This window comes from Palaemon carinicauda, chromosome 18, assembly GCF_036898095.1.
Source record: "Palaemon carinicauda isolate YSFRI2023 chromosome 18, ASM3689809v2, whole genome shotgun sequence".
NCBI classification, from domain to species: domain Eukaryota; kingdom Metazoa; phylum Arthropoda; class Malacostraca; order Decapoda; family Palaemonidae; genus Palaemon; species Palaemon carinicauda.
In genome coordinates, this window is record NC_090742.1 from 116,007,745 (window position 1) to 116,020,244 (window position 12,500).

General features: G+C 39.4%; 1 pseudogene; it reads right to left on the reverse strand.

Annotated features, from left to right (window-relative positions):
* LOC137657506 (uncharacterized) overlaps window positions 1-12,500 on the reverse strand; it is a 38,240-nt pseudogene that overhangs the window by 20,790 nt on the left and 4,950 nt on the right.

Consider the following 12,500-nt stretch of genomic DNA (forward strand, 5'->3'; position numbering starts at 1 on the left):
CACACACACACACACACACACACATATATATATATATATATATATATATATATATATATATATATATATATATATATATATATATATATTTATGTGTGTGTGCGTGTGTGTATTTTACTGCATCTGTTTATCTTAATTAAACTTTTCTGAAATAGATACTGCTAGGACTGCATCAGCCTACACATACACGAACACACACACACACACACACACACGCGCACACGCGCGCGTGCGCACACACACATTCTGTTTAAACATATGTTGTTTACTCACCTGTCAACTGTGGCACTGTGCCATCGTCCGTCTTTAAGATGAGCCTTCCGAAGGCACAAGAGCTTGATTGCTTTAGGATTAAGTAAAAGCTGAGCACACAGTCGCCCTTTGGCCAGCTGCAGCGTCAAAAGATCTTCCCTGCGTTGTGACGACACAACAACCATTTGCCCAAACTGCTCCCAAGAGCTAGATCTTTTAAAAAGAAAGTGAATGAAGCAGTATATGAGTTAATAATAATAATAATAATAATAATAATAATAATAATAATAATAATAATAATAATAATAATAATAATAACAGTAGTAATAATAATAATAATAATAATAATAATAATAATAATGATAATAATAATAATAGTAATGATAATAATAATAGTAAGCTCCTCTATAATAAAGAATATACATACATACAATGAATATATATATATATATATATATATATATATATATATATATATATATATATATATATATATATATACATATATATATATATATATATATATATATATATACATATATATATATATATATATATATATATATATATATATATATATATATATATATATATATATATATATATATATATATCATTCCGATCATGCCCTACTCTCCCGTTCCTCGGATAGATGGGGGATGGAGTAGGGAAAGGGCACCTGTGTACATATCTATCTACATACGTACACTATCAATAAGGATAATAATATTCACTGTATTCTAATTACAGTTACAAGTAAGATCACTTTTCCATACAATGTTGTTTTTTTGCCTGAATGTTTTATCTGAGCCCAGTGCTTCGTCGTATGAAATTCGATAATAAATCATTACCTTGCATAAACACTACAGTTATTCATTATCGGAAGAATAAAGAGTTTCTTTTTTTTAACTGGTATTATTGGCATGTCACACATTTGTCTCTTTTAGGTTGAGGTTCTTTGTTCTGCATTAATTTACCAAAGTACTTGCCATAACATAGAGATCAATAATTTTAACGAACCGTAGCTAAACCATACTTCTTTACAACAAAATCAATTATATAATATTTGGTTTCTTTCACTAGTTTAGTTATACTTAATGGCATGAATTTGCATTGCAGAGTTATTGAATTCCTTTTTACTTTTCATCATAATCTGTAAAAGAACCTTTCTTCTCAGTTTAGCCATTTGTAGACAAATTATCATCGAGAGAGAGAGAGAGAGAGAGAGGGAGAGAGAGAGAGAGAGAGAGAGAGAGAGAGAGAGAGAGAGAGAGAGAGAGAGAGAGAGAGAGAGAGAGAGAGAGAGAGAGAGAGTTATCATTTCTTATTTCCCTTACGCTTGTTATCTCTTCAATCTAATTATAAACACCCACACGTTAATCAACTAAATAATAAGCGAGTCAAAATTGCTTTCACATTAGAGACATGAAAATCTGAAAAAGAAAAATCCTGCTCACCGTAAACGAAGCGTTGTGGTATTTTGGGCTGGAGTCGAAGATAATGCAACTCTGACATAGCTGTTTGCATGAACGAAGCCGGTTTGGTTTTCTGGTTGCAAGAATCTGTTGTCCCACCAAGATTGCACTCGCAAACAGGGTCACCTAAATCATTAATCACACATCTGAAAAGGGAAACGATAATTTTCATATCGATTTATTCATCAGGAATGCGTATTTATTTTACATTGTATCGTTATTCATCATACAAGGTTAACTTTCAATTGTATAGAATACAATTATAGTTTTGCATTTGCATCCTTTTCCATTTGGTAAACGGGATTTTAGTTGATCAATATTCCTTATGAAATAAAAGATTTTTTATATGAAATTTTTTTTTCATAAGTATACTTCACTTATATATAAATTGATTACGATGTTTTATTTCATTATTTTACTCTTTTTTTCATATCATAAACATGATTTTAAATTTAGTTGATCATTATTCCTTATAAAGTAAAAGGTTTCTTATATGAAAGTATTTTTGGGCTCACGCCATGTCGTCCTGATGGAAGTTCCTAATAGGTACCTTTCTAGGATATATTTGACTACGGTGATATTCCCAGAGAATTTTACCTTAAGGTATCCAGAATTCTAACTCCTGGAGCGAGTATCCCTAAATAATCTCACAAGGATATCACATATTATCAGAAGACATATTCTTGACACGTCACATAGCTATCTTCACCCCGAACTGTATTAACGCTTCGAGGGGTTACAGTAACAAGAATCTGAAACGAGAATGAAAAGAGAGCCGCTCATAAGGCATCTCTCCTATTCCGTTTCCAGTGTGTATCTGATGAAGGCGGTAGCGCCCTCTTTATTCCTTTTCGTGTAGCTCTACTACTTTGTGTTTTCCCTTGTGTTCTCTCGTTACTTTGGATTTTATTCAACATTTTGATGACTTCCACGGCCTTTTCTGCCTCTGGAAAGTTGAATATTATTTTTTCTATGTATAAATGTAAGCTATTGTTCTTTTGTATTAAATCAAAAGTGATATTAACGTAAACGAGAACTGTTGCCTACTGGAGGCATCCTAGATGCTATTGCTCGCTATTTATGGGTATTTTAGTTAGCTAGAGCGACGTTCCTGGTTTGTCTTGCTTTAATAATCTATCTTTTTAGCTCCTCTAGGAATGCTTATATAATGCCGTTAGTTTCAGTTCGGTGTTTTAGGTAACCGATCTTGCCCTTCGCGAGGCTTAGTAGCCTAGGCGTTTGGCCCTATTACTTTCATGCATGATATAAGTTTTTCCAAGTGTTATTTTATTGAAGCTTTAGGCAAATATTTTATACATGTAAAATATTGTTGAATATTCTTTCCAAGATTGTATACGAGAGAGTTTCAGTGAATTAGGTAATCGATTCTCACTTTACCTAGTTTAGTAATCTAGGTACAGTAGTATACTTTCGCACATCCCCGATTATTTTTTTCTCCTCCGGGGGCTAAGTTCAATCCCTCTCTCCCTCTGTAAGGCTTTGGCTTAATCCTAGTGGCTCTATCTGTATAATAATTCAGGTATAACTATTCTGGGATATGTCTATCCTGACCTGATAACCAGAGTGACTGGTTTTTTGGGTTAGGGCAGAGCATCAGAGTTTCTAGTCTGTGGTCTGCTTCTTCCTAGCATAGAGAATAAGTCTCCTTTGCTAGGTTAGGGGCGGACACAGGAAGCTTTGCTTCTCTAGTCCACGTCGGAAGGATTCTGTAAGAGATGATTCCTTCCGTTAGTGGTCTAGCATACTGTCCTGTGTTGTTTTTCTCGGGCTGGAGAATGAGTTTTCTCTGTTGCCCGGCAAAATAATGTCACCTAACTTTGTTCTGGTTGGGAGGAGGATAGCAAGTATTGCCAGTCTTCCTCCCTAATAGAGAACTCTAGGTTAGATGAGCTTCCCTAACTGCTGAGTGTGTCTCTTGCTAGAACGAAGTCTATAGGACCCTTATTCCTTCCCCACCTCTGTTTCTTTTATTTTCTTTTGACCACAGTCCTACTTCCGTACCTAGTGTACGTTAGGATGGAGGACCGGCTCAGCTCTCGTCCGGCTGGCATTATGTGTCGGCCGGCAGAGACCCTTTGGTCTCCCTTCCATGTCTGCCGGTAGAGCCCGGCAGGCTATGGATTCTTTGGAAGCCTGAATGTTACATTTTCCCCTTCCTTAAGTTCACTCTTTCTTGATGGAAGGTTGTATGGCAATGCCGCCTTATACCCTTACATCCATACTGTTTCTCTGACTATTGTGTTGTACCCCTAATCCGGCTGCCCGTTTAACAGCCGACAGCTGGTTCTTGTCTACTGCCGGCGGGCATGGTTATTATTACCTTTGTCTGCCAGCAGTGGAAACACAGCCCGAATCTACTGGCCACTACGATTAGCGGCCGGCAGCCGGGTAATAGTGTTTTCAGCTGCTGGCCAGCAACTATTGCCGGCCGGCACACAGTCGCGAATCAGTGGGCTGCCGCCTATTAGTTAAAGATAGTATATCTTTGAACTATACAAGGGTAGTTGCTGGCCGGCATTCGGCATGTACCGGCGAGTGCTGGCCGGCACAACAGCATGCGATGTACAGTAGTTGCTATATTTGTGGTGTAGTACACACTGCTTTAGTAGAACCTGCTGTACAGAGTTTGTGATAACACTAAAGTTCTTCATCATACTTAATGTTATCTTGTACAGCCTTTTGTTGAGACCGTACAATATATTGAAAGTGAGTTCTTTCTATATTCATTCGATCCCGTATATCAAAACTACACATTAAATTTCCGATTAGGAAATTACATAAGGTATTCTAGAATTAACCTTAGTTTTAATATCTTGGGAGGTTACAGCAATTGACTGGACAGGAAATAAAAGTATGTGTCTTTACTTCTTTCTTTTATAGCTTTTCTATATAAGCCTTCACTTGATACTCATGGATTTTTCTTCTCTTTACAGGAGGACCATCCGAAGTGCGGGAGTGTGTTCTGTAATGTCCGCAGTAAGAACTTCTGTGGACATCAACATTACAGGAGGCACGCAGCATGTGCAGCCTCCAGAGGTGATCTTCGGTATTGGGACCCTCAGGTTTGTACAGAATGTTCTAACCTGATTACCGAGGCTTTTGACGACCCCAAGTCGACGGAGTCAAGGGATGCTGCCAGGGAAAAGTTACGATCCTGGGTGAGGGGTTTTCAGAAAAACACCTCAGGCCCCTACCTTCCAAATGAGAAGATAAGGGCCTACCTTTTCCCTAAAGCATCAACTGATGCAGTCATTTCTCAGCCTCAGGTGGAGATACTAACTGCCCAGAATCCGGTAGATTCTGAAGTCTCGGCCGCCCTTCAAGACATCCAATCAGACGATAAGATGTCGGAGGTGTCAGATTCTACAGAGAAGGATCTTCTAGGAGAAGGTCAGGAGGAGGAGCTGTACCAGGCTCCTCAAGTAGAAGAGGAAGAAATCGACGAGGTGTCGGTTACATCGGTTCTGGACCCAAAACCTGTTCCCTCTACATCGTCTGCTATCCCAGATGAACTGGGAAGGACTCTCTTCTATTGTTGAGATGATCCAACAAATTCAAAAGAAGAATGATGAGAAGGAATCTGCAATGAAACTGGAGATACGAAGATTTAAGATTTGCAGCATCACATGGGCCCCAGAAGCGACTCAACGTGAAGGATCTTCCTTTGTGCTCAGATACCAATCCTTGGAGGTATGCCGAACACATGCCAATGACAATCGGGAAGATCGTCATATCAGAAAAGTTGGGAGCAATTCCCCTGGAAGAGGTGGAATTTTGGCCCAACAAAGATTCTTACCCGGACTGTTATGTCCGCCTTAGGAAGGAGCCAGCCTCAAAGGAGGAGACTTAGCCGAAGGAGGTCATAGTTTTTTACCATAGTAAAGCTCAGGCGTTAATAGCGAGCTCGATGAAAGAGAGTGGCTTCTCGAACTCAAAGGTGCCAGCCTTGAGTAAGAAGCTTCCCTCCTTTGTGGCCTCTCCTACCAGAGCCTTTTCCTTCATGGAACAGGGATATAAGGCAGCCTTAAAGGCGGTGGAGGCAGGGAAACCATGCCCCTCCTTGGAGGAGTGCAAGCCGTTATCTCTGACCTTGCCCTTGGACCAAGAAGACTGGAAGGATGTTCACCTTACCTTCTCAGTCGGGAAGCTGGAAGCTGATATTGCTGAACGTCAGTTTGGTGAGGAACTTCCAAAACTGTCGGAGGTTCTCTTGCTCAGAGAGCATGAGACGAAGGAAAGACTTGCAGCATCGATGTCGTTGCAAACGACATTAGAAACGATGGCAAGTGACCACAAGATCCAGGACATGTTCATGGTAGTGACCAAAACCCACCTGGCTACAGTTACGGAGGATCTCTATAGCTTTATTAAAGCTAAGAGTGCCTGTAGAGAGTTCGTGTTCGCCTCGGCTGCGGTGAGGCATGAACCAAAGAAACTGATCTCCTCTCGTATCTGGGGTAAAGACCTCTTTCCCAACGATGTGGTTAAAGAGGTAGTAGACAAGGCCGCCACAGAAAATAGGAACCTTCTCAAAAAGTGGGTCTTAGATCTTAACAGAAAGTCTTCTCCGGATGAGGGTCCCCAACCCAAGAGGAAGACAAAAAGGCCTAGGCCATCCTCTCGGCCAGCTATACCCTACCGACAGCAACAACAACAACAACTTCCTGTGACCGCGGGGCCTCAGATAATGGCACAACCTCAAACCACGTACCAGCTGGTACCTCAACAAGTGGCGACTCAGTCGCCAGTTTTTAACCTAGCCTTCCAACGGCAGACTTCTTCCTTTCGTCCGAAGGCTAGAGGAACAGCCAGAGGTTCTTCTGGGCACCTTCAAGGGGAAGGGGATCCAGGGGAGGACGCGGTCAAGGAAGCAAGGCCTCAGGTCCACAGTAGTAGGGAGTCTACAGCTATTTAGGGATCGCTGGACCTTCGATTCCTGGGCCCACAGCCCAATAAAGAATGGACTAGGTTGGAGTTGGAGCAGTCCTCCACCTCAATTTCCTCAATTCTCCCAACACTCAACCCCGTTCTGGAAGAATATGTCCGAGAGCTCTTAGACAAAAGAGTAATCCTGAAAGTTAAGTCCATCAAATTCCAAGGGAGGCTGTTTTGTGTTCCAAAGAAGGACTCAGAAAAACTCAGAGTCCTTCTAGACTTGTCGCCACTCAACAAGTTCATAGTGAACTACAAGTTCAGAATGCTTACACTTCAACACATAAGGACCCTACTGCCCAAAAGGGCATATACTGTCTATAGACTTGTCTGACACTTATTGGCACGTTCCAATTAATCATCACCTCTCCTCCTACCTAGGCTTCAAGTTACATAGAAAACTTTACGCCTTCAGAGCCATGCCTTTCGGGCTAAACATCGCCCCAAGGATTTTCACAAAGCTCGCGAACGCAGCCGTCCATCAATTACGCCTAAAGGAGGTCCAAGTAGTAACCTACTTGGACAACTAGCTGGTGTGGGCATCATCCAGGACAGAATGCATGCAAACTTCTAAGATAGTGATCCAGTTCCTGGAACATCTGGGATTCAAGATCAACATCAAAAAGTCTCGACTTTCTCCAGCTCAAAAATTTCAGTGGTTGGAAATCCACTGGAATTTGGAGTCACATCGACTTTCCATTCTGGGAAGAAAAGGAAAGAGATAGCAGGATCTGTCAAGAGACTATTGAAATTCAAACAGATATCAAGACGCGAACAGGAGATAGTGCTAGGCTCTCTACAGCTTGCTTCAATAACAGATCCAGTGCTAAGAGCACAGCTAAAGGATGCAACAGGAGTCTGGAGGAAATACGCATCAAACGAGCGAAGAGATCTAATAAGACCTCTACCGACTTGACTGCGAACGCTTCTCAAGCCGTGGTCCAATGACAAGCAACTGAAGAAATCAATACTTCTTCAACCTCTTCCCCCGTCAGTAACTATCCACACAGATGGTTCAAAGGAAGGCTGCGGGGGGGGGGGGGGGGGGGGGTTTCACTCTCATCAGAAGAAAGTCCAAGGAGCTTGGTCCATTCTTTTTCAAGTCATTTCACATCAACTCTCTAGAAGCCATGGCTGTACTTCTGACTTTAAAGAAAGTATCTCCTCACCACTCGAACCACATAAGACTGGTTCTAGACAGCGAGGTGATAGTGAGATGCCTGAATCGACAAGGGTCGAGGTCACCTCAAATTAACCAAGTGAGGTTGGCCATATTCCATTTGGCAGAAAGGAAGAAATGGTACCTGTCAGCAGTTCACATTCAAGGGCTCCGCAATGTGACAGCGGACGCTCTATCCAGGTTTACACCAATAGAGTCAGAATGGTCCCTAGACTCAGTATCGTTCTCCTTCATCTCGAATCAAGTCCCGGAGCTGCAGATAGACCTCTTTGCGACGAAAGACATCAAGAAAATAGATCGTTATGTGTCCCCATACGAGGATCCGCTAGCGGACGCAGTGGACGCTATGTCCCTAGACTGGAACAGATGGTCCAGTATTTATCTGTTCCCTCCGCACAACCTCCTTTTGAAGGTCCTTGACAAACTGAGATCCTTCAAAGCGAAGGCGGCAATAGTGGCCCACAAGTGGCCAAATAGCGTGTGATTCCCTCTGGCATTGGAACTACGACTAAAATTCGTACCGCTACCGGATCCATCCCTGTCTCAACGAGTACAGAATTCGACTGTCTTCGCTTCATCACAAAAAACCAGGAACCTACATCTCATGATTTTCTCTCCTTAGTGAGGAGGAAAAAGTGAGTAGCCGACACAATACTATTGTTAAGACGTTTAGATGGTTTTGAAGTAAAAGTCATATTTCTGTGTGTACTCACTTTGAGGGCCTGAGTATGTGAACTGAATCTATTTCCAGACCCGACATTTCTTACCAAGAACAAGCTACCCACCAACAGGTGGGGTCCCTAGAGAATCTGCCCTCTGAGGCAAGATGTATCTCTATGTCTAGTGGAGTGCCTAAAGGTTTATCTTCATAGAACTTCAGACTTTATGGGAGGACAGCTGTTCAGAGGAGAAACCTCGGGCTCAAAGTTATCTATAACTAAGGGCAAAACTCACCTGTGTTATTTGCAAAACGGCTTCTGACAGTACACCCACTAGTCATGATCCGACAAGAGTTTCTTCTTCCATAAAATTTCTTTATTTATATGGACCTTGAACATCTTTGTTCGTACACCGGCTGTTGGTCATACAAGGTGTTCTTTATGCACTATGCGAAGATAGTGGAGCAACTCAAGTAGTCTCTGGTAGCAGCAGGTAGAATCCTTTAACCTTCTGTTTTAAATCTGCGAGGAACAGTGTTATTAATTTGGGATGGTTAATTAAGAGGGTGAGTGTGTAGTCATTGCATGTACTACACACTGAGCGATAGGCCATGAAAGTGTCCTTACGAACTGTTTCATTGACGTTGGTGAACTATAGCATAATACGGACACTTGTGCCAAGCGTTTTTTACGCTATTGTATATATACAGTATACAGACTGTATCATTATTAATAATTCAATTGAAGTGGCAAATCTGTTTCATGGTAGATGAAACAATATTTTCTGTTGACTGTTTTCTTTGTGCTTTAATGGATATCATCCACTTTTTATAAATTTTATAAAGGTTGATCAGATATGTACGTTTATTAAATTTTAATAAACTATTTCATAGTGAACCCTGCGTTTTATTCGCCCACACTCATTTTATTAGAAATGCACTGAGCATTAAGATTAAAATATGGATATTTTTATCATGGTATGTCTTTAAGATTGTTCCCTGATTCAAGCAAAAGTCCACTCACTTTAACCCTTCCTTAGGAAGGGTTAACGTGGTACCCTAACGGGATAATGGCAGAGATGCAAAATTTGTTCCTATGCGGATACAATCATTATCTAATAGTTAATAAGAGTAGTCACATTGGGGAAGGTGTCACAAATTCATTCTGACATTGGCGACTCTTATACAAAATTTTCTTTATAATGTATAGGGCGAGACCACCATACAAGCTGGTCATTTTGCCATCCATAAGTTATTATGTACTCCTCGAGACTTTTCCAGAGTCTAGTGTGACTCTTTCCTGTAGGGGGCAGGAAGCACTAACATAGTTCATGCTTAGATGAAATGATGTATGACGGTAACATCATAGGTCTCTAGGTCTAGACGGACCAGGAAAATACTTTCTTGAGAGTACGGCACCGATTGAGAATCCACAGATACAGTAATGCTCTGGTAAACTTCCATCAGGACGACATGGCCTCAGATCAAAAAAAGGGTTTTGAGCGAAGCGAAAAATCTATTTTTTGGTGACGTAGCCATGTCGTCCTGATGGACCCACCCTTCCTTTTATTGTAAAAGGGCTTATTGACCCCTCTCTATAATACAGTATCTGTAGCACCTCGTATATCGGTACAAGGAATAAAGAGGGCGCTACCGGTTTCATCAGATACACATTGGAAACGGAATAAGAGAGTTGCCTTATGAGCGGCTCTCTTTTCATTCTCGTTTCAGATTCTTGTCACTGTAACACCTCAAAGCGTTAATACTGTTCGGGGTGAAGATAGCTATGTGACGTGTCAAGAATACGTCCTCTGATATTATGCAATATCCCTGTGAGATTATTTAGGGATATTCTCTCCAGGAATTAGAATTCTGGATGCCTTAAGGTAAAATTCTCTGGTAATATCACCGCAGTCAAATATACCATAGAAAGCTATTTATTAGGAACTTCCATCAGGATGACATGGCTACCTCACCCAAAAATACATTTTTCGCTTCGCTCAAAATCCGTTTATCATGGCATCCTTCATTCACATGTAAATTGGTTACAATTTTCTAGTTCATTATTATTTTCCCTTTTCATTATTTGAATAAACCTTATTTAAGGTTATTATTATTCATAAAGCAAAATATTCTTTTATATGAAAGCACTTTCATAAGGGTATATCACTCTTATATAAATTGTTTACAATACTCAAGTTCATTGTTTTACTACTCTTTTCATTTGATAAACGTGATTTTAGCTGATCATCCTTTATTATGAAATAGAAGATTTTTTCATATGAAAACACTTTTTTCAGCATACTTCACTCATATGTAAATTAGTTTTAATATCCCCTTCGTCTATAGAAATTGTTTTTATCTGATAGTCAAGTTTTGTTACATCATCATACTACAGAATTTTCGCATTAAACCAAAATTATAAAATGTCAAAGAACTTCTTTGAAAATATATTTTTGATCTAACAGCCATCTAATTTCTTAGGATAAGATAACAGAGAATTAAGAAAGGCTACCTTACATTCATTAAAAATTTTAGATTTACAGCATATCCATTTTAGCATATTGTTCGCTTTATACAAAATTGAGCAATATTTTATTATCAATTCAAAACTTGTTGAATGTATCAATTATATGAAAAAAGTACATATGAATAACATTTCCCGTCACCATTTCTAAAATAGGAAATGTTCGCAGTCATACAGTTCTGGGTTAGAGTAATGTACATTGCTAATTGCACTTACCTGGCATTCAGAGGACACGGGCTCCCTTTCTCTTGACACTGATCCCCCTTAGTATAGCCAGGCTGACTATCCTCGCCAAGAACCCCGTCTCCTAAGTCTTGAAGCTTTGTTAAAAAGAAAAAAAATGAAAAAAGAAAAAATTAAATCCAATTTGTTTATTATTCAAGAAATATTGGATAATTTGATGATTGATTTTATTTTTGTGGGTGAAATATATGAAAGAAAAATACTGATTATTGGAGTCTGAAACATTCAGAAAATCAATAAAATAAAATCGCTATAGAATAGAAGTACCCCACACTCCAAGAAAAAATCGAACTCTATTTTACATATAGGCCTATTATAGTGATATAGATTTAATAGGAATGTAAGTCATATTTCAGGGCAACTGTCAGAAACAAGAAGAAAATAAGAGAGAAATTTCATGAAATATCAAATATGGGAACGAAATGTTTATATCTTACCTCGCCGTTGACCCACAGATTTCTCAAGCATCCAGCGAAGGATATTCTCGTGATAGGATGGGGCCAACTGTAGTCTGGGTAGTGGGGGGGGCATTATGCCCCCGACATCGGGACCTTCCGATCCAGAAGAAAAATGAACCTTGAACTGACAGAACTCGGGTTTTTCGAACTGACACAGGTCGCTTACAAGTTCGGCTTTCTGGTCGGTAAAAGATAGTTTGTAAGTAAAATAAACCTACAGTCTACGAGGAGGAAACTTATTCTTAGCTTTCGAAGGGACCACCTCCCTTCCTTTTCAAAAAAATTACAGTAGTTGTACATTTTTTTTTTTTTTAAGAAATATTATGATATTAATAACAATTTGTGTTTTGAAGAGGAAGGGAGATGATCCATTCGAATGCTAAGTATATATTTCCTTTTCGTAACTTGTGGGTTTATTCTATTTATCATATATATAATGAAAATTGTGTATTTTAATCCATTGTAGTTAGTTGATATCTTTAAAGAAGAGTCATGAAGGAACAGGATCTTGAGTTCACATTTTTCCTAAACAAGCCAATCTGTTGTTCCCTTCTTATTTCTAATGTATCATTTAATATGTAGGAAAAAATAAAGAAAAATATAATTTCAATAAAGTATTTTAGTAAAAAACTTAGCATAGTGAGGTGAAATTCCTATAGTATTACACTGCAGAGCTCATTATCTAGATTGGATGTTGCCATATAAAACCTATTATCTGCATGAAATAAAGAAAAGAATGAGAGTTTTATATTTA